Source organism: Hylobates moloch, unplaced genomic scaffold (genome assembly GCF_009828535.3).
Source record: "Hylobates moloch isolate HMO894 unplaced genomic scaffold, HMol_V3 SCAFFOLD_2, whole genome shotgun sequence".
Taxonomy (NCBI): domain Eukaryota; kingdom Metazoa; phylum Chordata; class Mammalia; order Primates; family Hylobatidae; genus Hylobates; species Hylobates moloch.
Genome location: NW_026652277.1, coordinates 19,382,032 through 19,394,288, shown reverse-complemented (window position 1 = coordinate 19,394,288; position 12,257 = coordinate 19,382,032). Strand labels below are relative to the sequence as shown.

At 41.2% G+C, this 12,257-nt stretch overlaps 1 protein-coding gene across 1 annotated transcript in view; it reads right to left on the bottom strand.

Annotated features, from left to right (window-relative positions):
- MALRD1 (MAM and LDL receptor class A domain containing 1) overlaps positions 1-12,257 on the bottom strand; it is a 695,880-nt gene that overhangs the window by 24,291 nt on the left and 659,332 nt on the right. The window lies entirely within an intron of this gene.

Sequence of the window (12,257 nt, the reverse complement as noted above, 5' to 3'; positions counted from 1 at the left end):
TCTCATCTAATCATGAATTGTAAATTAGGCATCTTTTTAATTTTTAAAATGAGCATTATCTCTTTCAGGGAGTTGTAATGCAAAGATAAGTGTAGAGCACTACTCAGTCAAATTACAGACACCTAATAGCTGAAAGATTTAATGCCAAGTTAGGCTGCAACTAGGGAATACTTAGGACCCAAAAGAACTAAGCTCAATATTCTATTTAAATCATAGAATTTCAGAGCTGGGAACGAACCTTAAAATAATTTATTATTTCCCATTCTGTTGTGGGTGTGAATGGCTCATAAAAGAGACTAACTTTAGGCAACACAAAGATTATAATTTTATAGTTAAATTTCATGTTAAAGGCATAATGAAAAATACATATTTAGACAGAATCTTGCTCTATCACCCAGGCTAGAGTGCAGTGGCCAATCTCCAATCTTAGCTCACTACAACTTTGCCGCCTGGGTTCAAGCGATTCTCCTGCCTCAGGCCCCCAAGTAGCTGGTGCATGCTACCACGCCTGGCTAATTTTTGTATTTTTTTTTTTTTTTTTTTTTTAGTACAGACGGGGTTTCACCATGTTAGCCAGGCTGGTCTTGAACTCCTGGCCTGAAGTGGTCTTCCCACCTTGGCCTCCCAAAGCACTGGGATTACAGGCATGAGCCACAGCACCCAGTCATAATGGAAATATTTTTAAATGGCACATTAAAGCCATGACTTCATGAATATTTTTGCTTAGGAAAGAGCAAAGTAAAAAGTCAATTTAAAAAAATGAAAAAAAAAAGGCTTATCCATATTTCTGTGATACACTGTTTCCATTTCAAAATAAATGTGGCCCACCAGGTGTGGTGGCTCATGCCTGTAATCCCAGCACTTTGGGAGGCAGAGGCGGGCAGATAACCTGAAGTCAGGAGTTCCAAGACCATCTTGGCCCATCTCTACTAAAAATACAAATTTAGCTGGGTGTGGAGGCGTGTGCCTGTAGTCCCAGCTACTTGGGAGGCTGAGGCAGGAGAATCGCTTGAACCTGGGAGGCGGAGGTTGCGGTGAGCCGAGATCGTGCCACTGCACTCCCGCCTGGGTGACAGGGCGAGGCTCTGTCTCAAAAAATAAATAAATAAAAATAAAAAATAAATGTGGCCAGGCACGGCGGCTCAGGCATATGATTCCAGTACTTTGGGAGGCCCCGGCAGGAGAATCACTTGAGCCCAGGAGTTTGAATCCAGTCTGGACAATATAGCAAGACCATGTCTGTACAAAAAAAAAATAATAGCTGGGAGTGCTGGGTACACGCTTGTGGTCACAGCTATTAAGGAGGCTAAGATGGGAGAATTGCTTGAGCCTGGGAGGTTGAGGCTGCAGTGAACCACGATTGTGCCCTTGCACTTTAGCATGGGCAGCAGAACAAGACCCTGTCTCAAAAAAAAAAAAAAAAAAAAAAAAAAAGAAGGTTAAAAAAAAACAACAACAACATAACATCATATGTAGTCATGGTCTAAATTGTGGGGGTAGACGATAAATGATAGAAGTTTGGATAAAATTGATTTATGCCAACTGCCTCATTTTATACATAAGAAAATATACATTATCAAAATAATTTCCTTCCCTACTGCCCAAATAAGCTTTCCTCTTCAGTTTTCAGATCTCGGCATTATCAACTGTGCAGTCACTTAAGTATAATACGCTGGGATCATCTTTGATGCTTGCTTTTTTTTTTTATTTTCTCACTTCCTGTATTAAGTCAATCACTGCTGCTCAGGTTCAAGTCCTCATCATCTCCCATCAAACTCGTCTGAACAGGCTTATGCCTTCTGGACTGAAAATCTCTTTCTCAATCTTTTAAAATCTATTCTCACACTCTGCATTCTTCTCTTAAACACAGACATGCTCTTGTCTTCTGCTGCTTGGAGCACTTGCCTTGTTCGTATCATTTAGGGCCCTAGCAGGAACCAGCTGACATACTTAAATTGCAAAATTTGAATTTTTGATAAAGTGGCAATTTACAAAGGTGTGGCCAGAATAAAGTGAAATCGTAAGTGATGTGCATTGTGCTGGGCTAATAATATCAGGCCTGTTACCACCTTAAGCTGGAGGGAAGAAGGAGAAGGAGGAAGAGAAGGAGGAGGAGGAAGAAGACAAAGAAAGGAGGAGGAGGAGAAGGAAGAAGAAGAAAGGAGGAGAAGGAAGAAAAAGAAGGGAGGAAGAGGAGGAGGAGAAGGGAGAAGTAGTAGAAACGAGGAGGAGGAAGAAGAAGAAAGGAAGAGAAGGAGTAGGAGGAGAAGAAGGAGGAGGAGGAGGAAGAGAAGGAGGAGAAGGAGGAAGACGAGGAGTAGGAGGAGGAGGAGGAGGAGGAGGAAGAGGAGGAGGAGGAAGAGGAGGAGGAGGAGGAAGGGTTATTAGAAGTTGTCAGTGTAAAGGTATGCTGACAGACCTGTCGCTCCAAGCAGCCAGCTGGAATTAGGCTGCAGGAAGGAATCCAAGGTTGTGAATATCCAGTTCTCCCTATTTTTCCTATCTCAAGGTGCTCCAGTTTGGTCAAACATAATTCAAATTCAGATGACAGGGAGCCCATTAATGAAATCCACAAAAGCCAGCTCCAGATCCAACTGCTATCCTTCTCTGTCTCCTTTGGTGGACAATGGGTGGAGGGTGGATCTGAGAGGGAGACAGGAGACAACCCTCGGCCCTTTTTTTCCTTTTTAAAAATAAATTACAGCGGTGGCTCATGCCTGTAATCCTAGCACTTTGGGAGGCCGAGGTGGGCAAATCGCCTGAGGTGAGGAGTTTGAGACTAGCCTGGCCCATGTGGCAAAAACCCTGTCTCTACTAAAAATACAAAAATTAGCCAGGCATGGTGGTGGGCACCTGTAATCCCACCTACAAGGGAGGCTAGGGAGACTGAGGCAGGAGAATCACTTGAACCCGGGGCTGAGGGGGGCGGGGGCAGAGGTTGCAGTGAGCTGAGATCACGCCACTTCACTTCACTCCAGCCTCTAGCCTGGGCGAAAGAGCGAAAGTCCATCTGAAATGAAATGAAATAATGAAATAATGAAATGAAATGAAATGAAATGAAATGAAATGAAATAATAAAATAAAATAAAATAAATAAAATAAAATAAAATAAAATAAAATAAAATAAAATAAAAAAAATAAAATAAATGAAAATCTCTTTTGTTAGCTTTCAAAGACCTTAACCAGGTCTCTACAACACACTTTTCTAAGTGTAATCTGCTTCCCTTCCCATACTCTCTAGCTGTGTTCATCGTTTTTGAAACCACAAGTTTCTGCATTTTCTTTTATTTTCTTGAACTCCCTTTCCGCATCTCTACCAGATTTCTCCATCGTTCAGATCTCGATCCAAATGCTATCTCCTTTTATAGCCCTGTGAATTCATCCATCCAAATTGCTGGCTCTCCAGTATCCTTCAATACTGGAAGCTCTTCAATACTGCTGGCTCTTCAGTATCCAGTATGACCTTCAAGTCATATATCAAGGCGCACCTCTCATTTGACTCTGAACAAGGAGGTCTAACTTCATGAAATCTCTGGGAAAAGGGTAAGGGGAAGAATGTTTTATGGGTGGAATAAATAATGACTGGCTTGAAAAAAATGCTTTCTTTCCTTTGAAGCCTCTCTTGTGGGCTATTTTTTTTTTTTTTTTTTTTTTACTATTGCGGGACATGAGAACAAGGTTAGGGATTAAGGAAAAAATCAGAGATCAGGCTGTTTAGGCTTCTCTTTTAAAACAGAAAAGAAGAAAAAAGAAGGAGGAGGAGGAGGAGGAATAGGTGGTGCAGGAGGAATAGAAACAGGAGGGGGAGGAATCACGCTGGTGGCCTAACCCTTGTTCTTAAGGGTAAGATTTCAAAACCCTGTTCTCAATTTCCCTTTTCTTGCTCAAAGTTAACATTTAGCAGGATTGCCAGAGCATGGCCAATATATGCACAAGGGACTGGGATTTGGGAGTGAGGTTTGTGGATCTCAAACTGTTAAGAACAGCTTTACTTCTTGCAGGCGAAGGCACATGTGGACACGTGGAGAGAGTAACAGTTTTGGCAGCATTATGAGATGACCTCGGTCACTGTGCTAGTGAAATTCCAGTTTGCTAAGGCTAAGTATTTCTGGGACCAGGACATGCTCACTCATGACACTCTAGCTGCAAAAGCAGCTGTATGCCTTGAGGCATACAGTAAGCAAGATTTTGATTTTTGCTAAAGATAAATATTCATCGGCGGGCGCAGACTAGGCCTATCTAGGGATGTCAGGCTTGGATAGCAGCTAAACTTCTGCCTTCAAGGATTCACATTATCATACAAATGTTTGCAGTGAGAAAGGGTCTGATAGAGAGAATATAATATTACAGGAACAGATATTTCATTTGGGGCCAGGGCCAACCATTCAAGAATCTCAAACAATATTCTGTACCTCCCACAGGGTTAGCTAGTCCAAGATTTGGGATCCTAATCACCTCTCTTTCTTCCTTTTTTTGTAGAGACAGGGTTTTGTCATGTTGCCATAGCTAGTCTTGAACTCCTGGGTTCAAGTCATCTGCCTGCCTTGGCCTCCCAAAGTGCTGGGATTACAGGCATGAGCACCCACTCCTGGCCTCTTTCTTTCCTTATCAGAAATATAAACAAGCATCATTCTCTTGATGATTCTTTCCTTCCATTTTACCCCCAAAGTATTTTGATTTACATTTCTATCATAGCATTCATCAGAGTCAAACATATATTATAACTGAACATATTCAGATGAACCAGAAAGTGAGGGTATTATTTGCTGACACAAAGGAAGTCTTAATAAATGTTTGTGGAAGGGAATTATGAGACTTGCTCCAGATCACATTCACATCTTATAATTTCCTACTCAACAATCTTTCTACTATTGCATACTTACTGTGATGAACTGAACGTTTGTGTCCCCCCAAATTTACATACTGAAGCCCTATTAAAGCAATGGCATTAGGAGGTGGGGCCCTTGGAAGTAATTTGGCTTACGTGAGGCCACGAGGGTGGCGCCCTCATGCCCTTATAAGAAGGCAAAGAGACTCCAGATCTTTCTCTCTTTGCCATGTAATAATACAAAAGAAGGTGGCTGTCTGCAAGCCAGAGAGAGGGTCCTCACCAGAAACTGAATCTGCTAGTTCCTGGATCCTACACTTTTTAGCCTCCAGAACTGTGAGAAATAAATGCTTGTTTATACCACCCAGTTTATGGTATTTTGTTATAATAGCCCAAACTGACTTACGATTCTATGAAATTACTTAGAATACTTCCAGATCTAAACTTTTCAAACAACTTTTCACATGAATATACGTTATTTCTCAGTACAGCTAAAAAAATTTATGATTTTTAACTTTTGTTAGTTTATTTACTGAATTAGTACAATACTTCAAGAGAATGTGCCCGAATGCTAAATAGTAAATGGTTATTTATTGCAAATGTTTCCCCAGTCAAAGATGTTACAGTCTAAAAAGGAAAGCAATGGGCACAGTCAGGCTGCTGGTAAGGTAAGAATAAATGGCTTATTGTTTATTTTTACCCTTTTTAAAAAATTTTTATTTTATTTATTTATTTGTTTTTCAGTCAGAGTCTTGTTCTGTCACCTAGACTAGAGTGCAGTGGCACAATCTCAGCTCACTGCAACCTCCGCTTCCTGGGTTCAAGTGGTTCTCCTGCCTCAGCCTTCTGAGTAGCTGGGATTACAGGGACCTGCCACCACCTCTGGCTAATTTTTGTATTTTTAGTAGAGATAAGGTTTTGCCATGTTGGCCAGGCTGGTTTTGAACTCCTGACCACAAGTGATCCACCTGCCTTGACCTCCCAATGTGCTGGGATTACCGATGTGAGCCACTGCACCAGACCTATTTGTACCATTTAATCTTGATTTACAGATATAGATTTGATAATTAGATGTCTCTTCTTTTACTATGAACTCTTGAAGGCTGCTATATTTCCTGCTTCCTTGAAGGTGTCATGAATGAGAATCTGGAGTATTTTAAACCATGAGGATAGATGTAGAAGACAGCTTTCAGAGTTCTTTCATGATGACTTCTTTTTTGGCCCGTCCCCGCCACGAGAGTGCCTTGGTATGTTTCCCTGTAGCTATGGTGTGCTGTGGCCCTTGCCCCATATACAATCATCCTCTAGGCAACACTATTTTGTTACAGGGACAGGAAGCAAAGGAAATATATCTGCAGAGAGAAAATCAAAATAGACAAGCAAAAAGAAACAGAGATGAGAGGCAGATGAAGAATTCCTCTGGCTCAGGCCTTTCTGAGGCCCCACTCATTCATTCCCACCCTTGAGCTCTGTGAGACATCCTGTGTCTTTACCCTGAATTCTTTATTTTGATCAAATCATCTTGAGTTGCTTTTTTTCCCCTGTAATGAAAGTGTCCTCACTAACACATTAGATGGCAAGTAGCTAACAGAAGAGTCACAGAATGTATAATAAAATCCAGGAAATCAAATCTCTAACAATTTTAAGAGGCTTGTTCCTGTGCTTAGCTTTGTCTGAGCACACCATGCTCCATTCCATGTTTTTAAAAAGCAATACAAAAATTTTACTTCCAGTTATTGAAGTCCTCCTATGCCAAAGATTCTTTGTGCAAAATCTAATGAAAAGTCTTAAGGTTAAGGTTAATTTTGAGGGGGTGACAGTTTCCTGCTTACATGAAGTTCTGTGTATCTCAAGGTTTGGGCATTATTTTCAAGGTGAGCCATGTTATTTCATTTAGCCATCTCTTGCCCAAACATTTTAACTTACTTTAGGGCTTAAATGATTTCATGCAAAAAGACTGATTTTGAGGTTTAACTTGTAATATCATTATGTGGATGTAATCAATGGATATAAGCAATGGTTTTTTGGTGATGCCTTCAAGTAGATAATCTTAAATAAAGTCTAGATAATCTTCAGCAATCATACATTGGATACAAATTATGCATACAATCCCAGATACTAGAAATATAAAAATAAGGATTAATACGGAAATAGCTGTTACAACATGGTGTCATCATTGCTATAACATTGTTGCTGAGGACAGCATTCTGAGTGACTCACCCTGACAGGATGGCAGGAAATATTTGCCTGGTATCAAATATATATGCGGTTGAATAGCTCTGCCAGGCAGAGGGCATGAATAGTCATATGCTTTTTGGGAATAGAGAGACTTTTCCCAAGAGTAGGGTGTGGAAGAATGGGAACAGTGAAAAATTAAACTTGCTGTAGTGGTTTTTGAACATTATCACTTGAATATTTCCTAAAATAATTTTGAAAAGCTATGCATCTCCTTTTGCATCTTTAAGTTCATATCTAAGACTTTTACATTTCTAACATATTTTATGTTGTAGATGTGCTTTAAATATAATAGCAGGAAATTCTGAAGATGTAAATTGAGCTCCTTAAAACTACAGAAATTGTCTTTCATTTAATCTAAAGGACAAAGCCAGTTGGGCTGTCTGTCCAGTCAATGAAATCAGAATTTTCTTTTGAGAAGTTTAACTTTATTGTCCAACTCAAATAGAAATATTAAAAAATGTCCTAGCACAATCATCTCTATTGATTGTGATTTCTAGTTCTAAGGGATGAGAAGAGAAAGGAAGAAGAGGGAGAAGGGAGGAGAGAGAAGGGAGAAGGTGAGGGATGGAGAAGAGAAAGAGAAAAGAAAAAGGAGGAAAAGGGGGAGGGAGAAGAAGAGAAGGGGAGGGGAGGGGAAGGGGAAGGGGAGGGAAATACAGAAACTTGGTAAAGGTTTATCTCCTGCTCCTTTTTCCATATTTCTTGTCTCAAATCTCATCTTTTGCTACTTCAGTTTCCTTTTTGGGTGCTTCAGTCCCTGACTGTCCCTCTGCTCCCTTCTTCCAGGGCGTATTCCTCCATCACCCAACCCAGTTTGGAGATAAGGAAAAGGACATTTGAGAAAGAGGAAATGACAAAGAGGGCACAGCAGGCTGGTGCACCTTCCTCAATCAGATCCCTTTCAGAAGAGAATATATGACATTTGAGCATCTGCAAAATGATTCCCTAGAACTATCTGGGCCACATCCACTTATGAGGTCACTGAGGCCTGAGAGTAAGGATCCGAGGATCTGAAGACCTTGAGGAGGGTGAACATTTGGGTCTGCCTAGCCACCTGCTGGGCTGGTCTGCTTCCTTTGAGGGACTCCTTCTCTCTCTCTTTCTCTCTTTTTAATTTATTTTATTTTATTTTTAGAGAGACAGGGTCTTGCTTTGTCACCCAGGCTGCAGTGCAGTGGCACAATCACAGCTCATTGCAGCCTTGACCTCCCAGGCTCAAGCAATCCACTCACCTCTGCCTCTGGAATAGCTGGGACTACAGGCATGTATCACCATGCCTGGCTAATTTTTGTATTCTTTTTGTAGAGGTGGGGTTTTGCTATGTTGCCCAGGGTAGTCTTGAGCCAAAAATCCCTCACCTTGGCCTCCCAAAGTGTTGGGATTACAGGTATGAGCCACTGCACCCAGCCTGAGGGAATCCTTCTCTCTTGAGTGCAACCTGTAAGCACTTCATTATCTTGGTCCTAAGAGCAGGTGTGGATCAAATGACTCAAAGGTCACTAAGACTAACAAAAGTCTTGGGTGATAATTGTTTTTGGCAGTCATAGGGAAAAAAGTCTTTTGTTTGGAGACTAGGGAAATTAGAAGAGAAGGTATCAAGGAAAGGGAAAATGACAACGAGAGGGTAATCAGAGGGTTAGAGACAGATATTATCTTGGACCTAACCCACTTCTATTAGGTACTAGAGACTAAGACTTGAGTCACTCATAGATCGAGTATCACAATAAGGTAGTTTAAAAATATGAAAGTGCTCCTATTTTTTACAATTACTCATTTCTCTCATATTTTATCAACCTCCTTCCTTCCTGCTCCAGTTCATCTATCTTGGGCAAATTTCACAAATTTATGGTCACTTTTAATGATTAAAACTTAGTCCAATCCACTTTAAGGCTGTCAAATAAAACCAAATTCCAACCTCTATTTGCCTCCTACCCTTTCCTCATGGCAGGCTGCAGATTTGTACAAGGCTGCTGCCTCGAGCAAGGAAAACGGGGAAGGTTATGTTCTGGCTCTGAAGCATGCCCCTCTCTTTCGTCAAGGCTTAGCTGTAAGGTGTAGACACAGAGAAGAGATGGAAACAGAGGCTGCAAACTTGTTTGGGAACTTGTTACTTGTCAATAGTAGGGAGGTGTCTTCTATTGCAGTGGGTTAATGTAGTTCTAACTTTTTGACTTGACTTTTCTATTGTTGTGGCCTTCATGGTGACAGTGTAATGATTTCATGTGTGTGTGTGTGTCTAAATCAATTTCACTTGGGACCCTTCCATCATTGGATGTCTTTTGATATACTATGATACATTAATAGTTTGGTTATTTATTGCCACCCAAATCTCATGTTGAATTGTAATCCCCAGTGTTGGAGGTGGGGCCTGGTGGGAGGTGTTTGTGTTATGGGAGCAGATCCCTCATGACTTGGTGCTGTTCTTACTGTACTGAGTGAGGTCTCACCAGATCTGGTTGTTTAAAAGTGTGTGGCACTTCCCCCCTACTCTCTCTCTCCTGCTCCTGTTTTCACCATGTGACGTGCAAGCTCCTGCCTTGCCTTCTGCCATGAGTAAAAGCCTCCTGAAGCCTCCCCAGAAGCAGATGCTGGTGCTATGCTTCCTATATAGCCTGCAGAACTGTGAGCCAATTAAACATCTTTTTAAATAAATGACCCAGTTTCAGGTATGTCTTTGTAGTGATGCAACAATAGCCCAATACACCTTTTAAAGGAAAGGTAGCTGTGTCTACCTTCAGCCCAACCCTGCCCCTACTGCCCTCTCCAGGAAGAGCAGCATCACCTCACCTGAATGAGCACTGCCTGAACAATCCTACAGTTCCAATTTATCTCTATTTTCCATGTTTCCTCAAATGGACTGAAAGTAAACTCCAGCTTCCACAACTTCCGTGGATCTGCATAACTGAGACACAGTACAATTTCCTCCCTCCCTCCTTTCCCTCCTTTCCCCACAGTACAATTTTCTGCCTTCCCAGGTACATATTACACCATGGTCTTTATTATTATTATTATTATAATCATACTTTAAGTTCTGGGTTACATCTGCAGAACGTGCAGGTTTTTTACACAGGTATACATGTGCCATGGTGGTTTGCTGCACCCATCAACCCATCATCTAGGTTTTAAGCCTTGCAGGCATTAGGTATTTGTCCTAATGCCCTCCCTCCCTCCCCGTTCCCCTGATCCCCCAACAGGCCCTGGTGTGTGATGTTCCCCTCCCTGGGTCCATGTCTTCTCATTGTTCAACTCCCACTTATGGTGAGAACATGTGGTGTTTGGTTTTCTGTTTCTGTGTCAGTTTGCTAAGAATGATGGTTTCCAGCTTCATCCACATCGAACTCATTTTTTTTTTTTATGGCTACAGGGTATTCCATACCACAGTCTTTTTAAGACTTGCCGGGACAGAATACTCCAGTGGCCATCTACTTTCAAAACATTAAGCCAAAAATTGTCTTTACACTCCTAGAAATGTTTTCTTTACACTGTACTGTCTCTGACGCAGCTCCAGGAGATTTTTGTAGATTTTGCGCCTGTTTTCTAGGCATCATCAATCTAAACTAGTGGTTCTTTTGGAGCCTTTCCATCACGGGTTTTGGGTAGTGCTGGTGATGGTATCTTCCTCTCCTTCCCCATTTCTTCTCCCAGGAAAGAGGAAAAGCTTCTCACCAAAGATACCGCACTATTCCAAAGACAATAACTTCAAAAACTCTCATCCTCCTTTCTTTCCAGTTGTCTCCTAGTATAGACTGGGAAGAGGAAAGATATGTTTCAACAGAGATGGTTCTGCTTCCTTTTCTGAGCCTCAGGGATTTGTGTCTGACCCCAATTATTTATAGAACATGTGTTACTTGGACCTCTTATTTGAGGGGTGTAGCCAATTTTACTCAATTCCTTGTGATACTTGTGTATGAGGGATTGATACTATTAGAGTTCTTATGTGTTTGGTAAGACAATAAAAACAACTATATCTAAGCTTTACACCTCAAATAATGATGCTACCCTTTATACCTCAGGCTGCAAAGGTAGATTCCAGGATATAGAAATTATAAGCACTAATATCTCATATGTTAAGGTCAAAGTAGTTAGAGAAATATTCAGCTGGAAAGTCTAACAAACGGTTGAAAGCATAGTATGGATCTGGAGATTGGAAAAATATTTCAGTAAGAGACAGACCTGACTTGAAGGCATTTACACCTAGATGCCACTTAAAACCTTGTAAATGAATGACAGCTATGGAGAATGTGTAGAGGAGGAAGAAAAGTGGATGGAGAGGCAAACCCTGGGGAATCTAAATAAGTTACTGGAAGAAAATACTTGAAAAAACAGGGAGACAGAAAAAAAATTGAGGTTAAGAGAACATGGACAAAGAAATAGGGAAAGGGTAAATAGGAGTAGAGTCTGGCAAAGAAAGAAGGTACGAAGCAAAGAGAAAGGAACATGTAAAATTAAAGAAAATGAGAGAAAAAGAAGACAGCAAGAGAGGTGGCTCTGTTGGGCTGTGGCATAGTGCCACCAATATTTGCCCGAGGGTCCTCTCAATAACTTCCATATGATAGGCTTCAACATGAATCTGGAGAAACTGAAATTGAGAATTCTTTTGGAATGCTTTTGCTGGGGGTGTGAAAATGACAGCTTGCTTATATATTATGAAAGTAAACTTTTTGTGCCAACTTGGCTAGGCTATGATGTCCAATTGTTTGGTCAGACACTAGTCTAGAGGTTGCTGTGGAGGTAGTTTTCAGACGTGATTAAGCTTTATAAGCAGTTGACTTTAATTAAGGCAGATGGCCCTCCACAACAGGGACGGGGGCGGGGACCTCAAGGGCAGACTGGGATTTCCTTATGAAGAAAGGGTTCTGCCTCAAGACTGAGATGCAAACACTGTCAGAGTTTCCTGCCTGGTGGTTTGTCCTGCAGATTTTAGACGCAGACTGGACCATCAACTCTTACTTGGATTTCTAATCTGCTGGTCTGCCTTATAGGTTTCAAGCTTGCCACTCCCCACAATTGCATGAGACAACTCCTTAAATCTCTCTCTTTCTCTGTCTGTCTCTGTCTCTATCTCTATATCCTATTTTTTTGTGTGTTTTTCTGGAGAAGCCAGACAAATACACGTGTGTATTCCAGCACACAACTAGTATTTCACCTAGTGGTTTATGTATCTGCTTCTTTCCCTAGATTACAAAGTTCT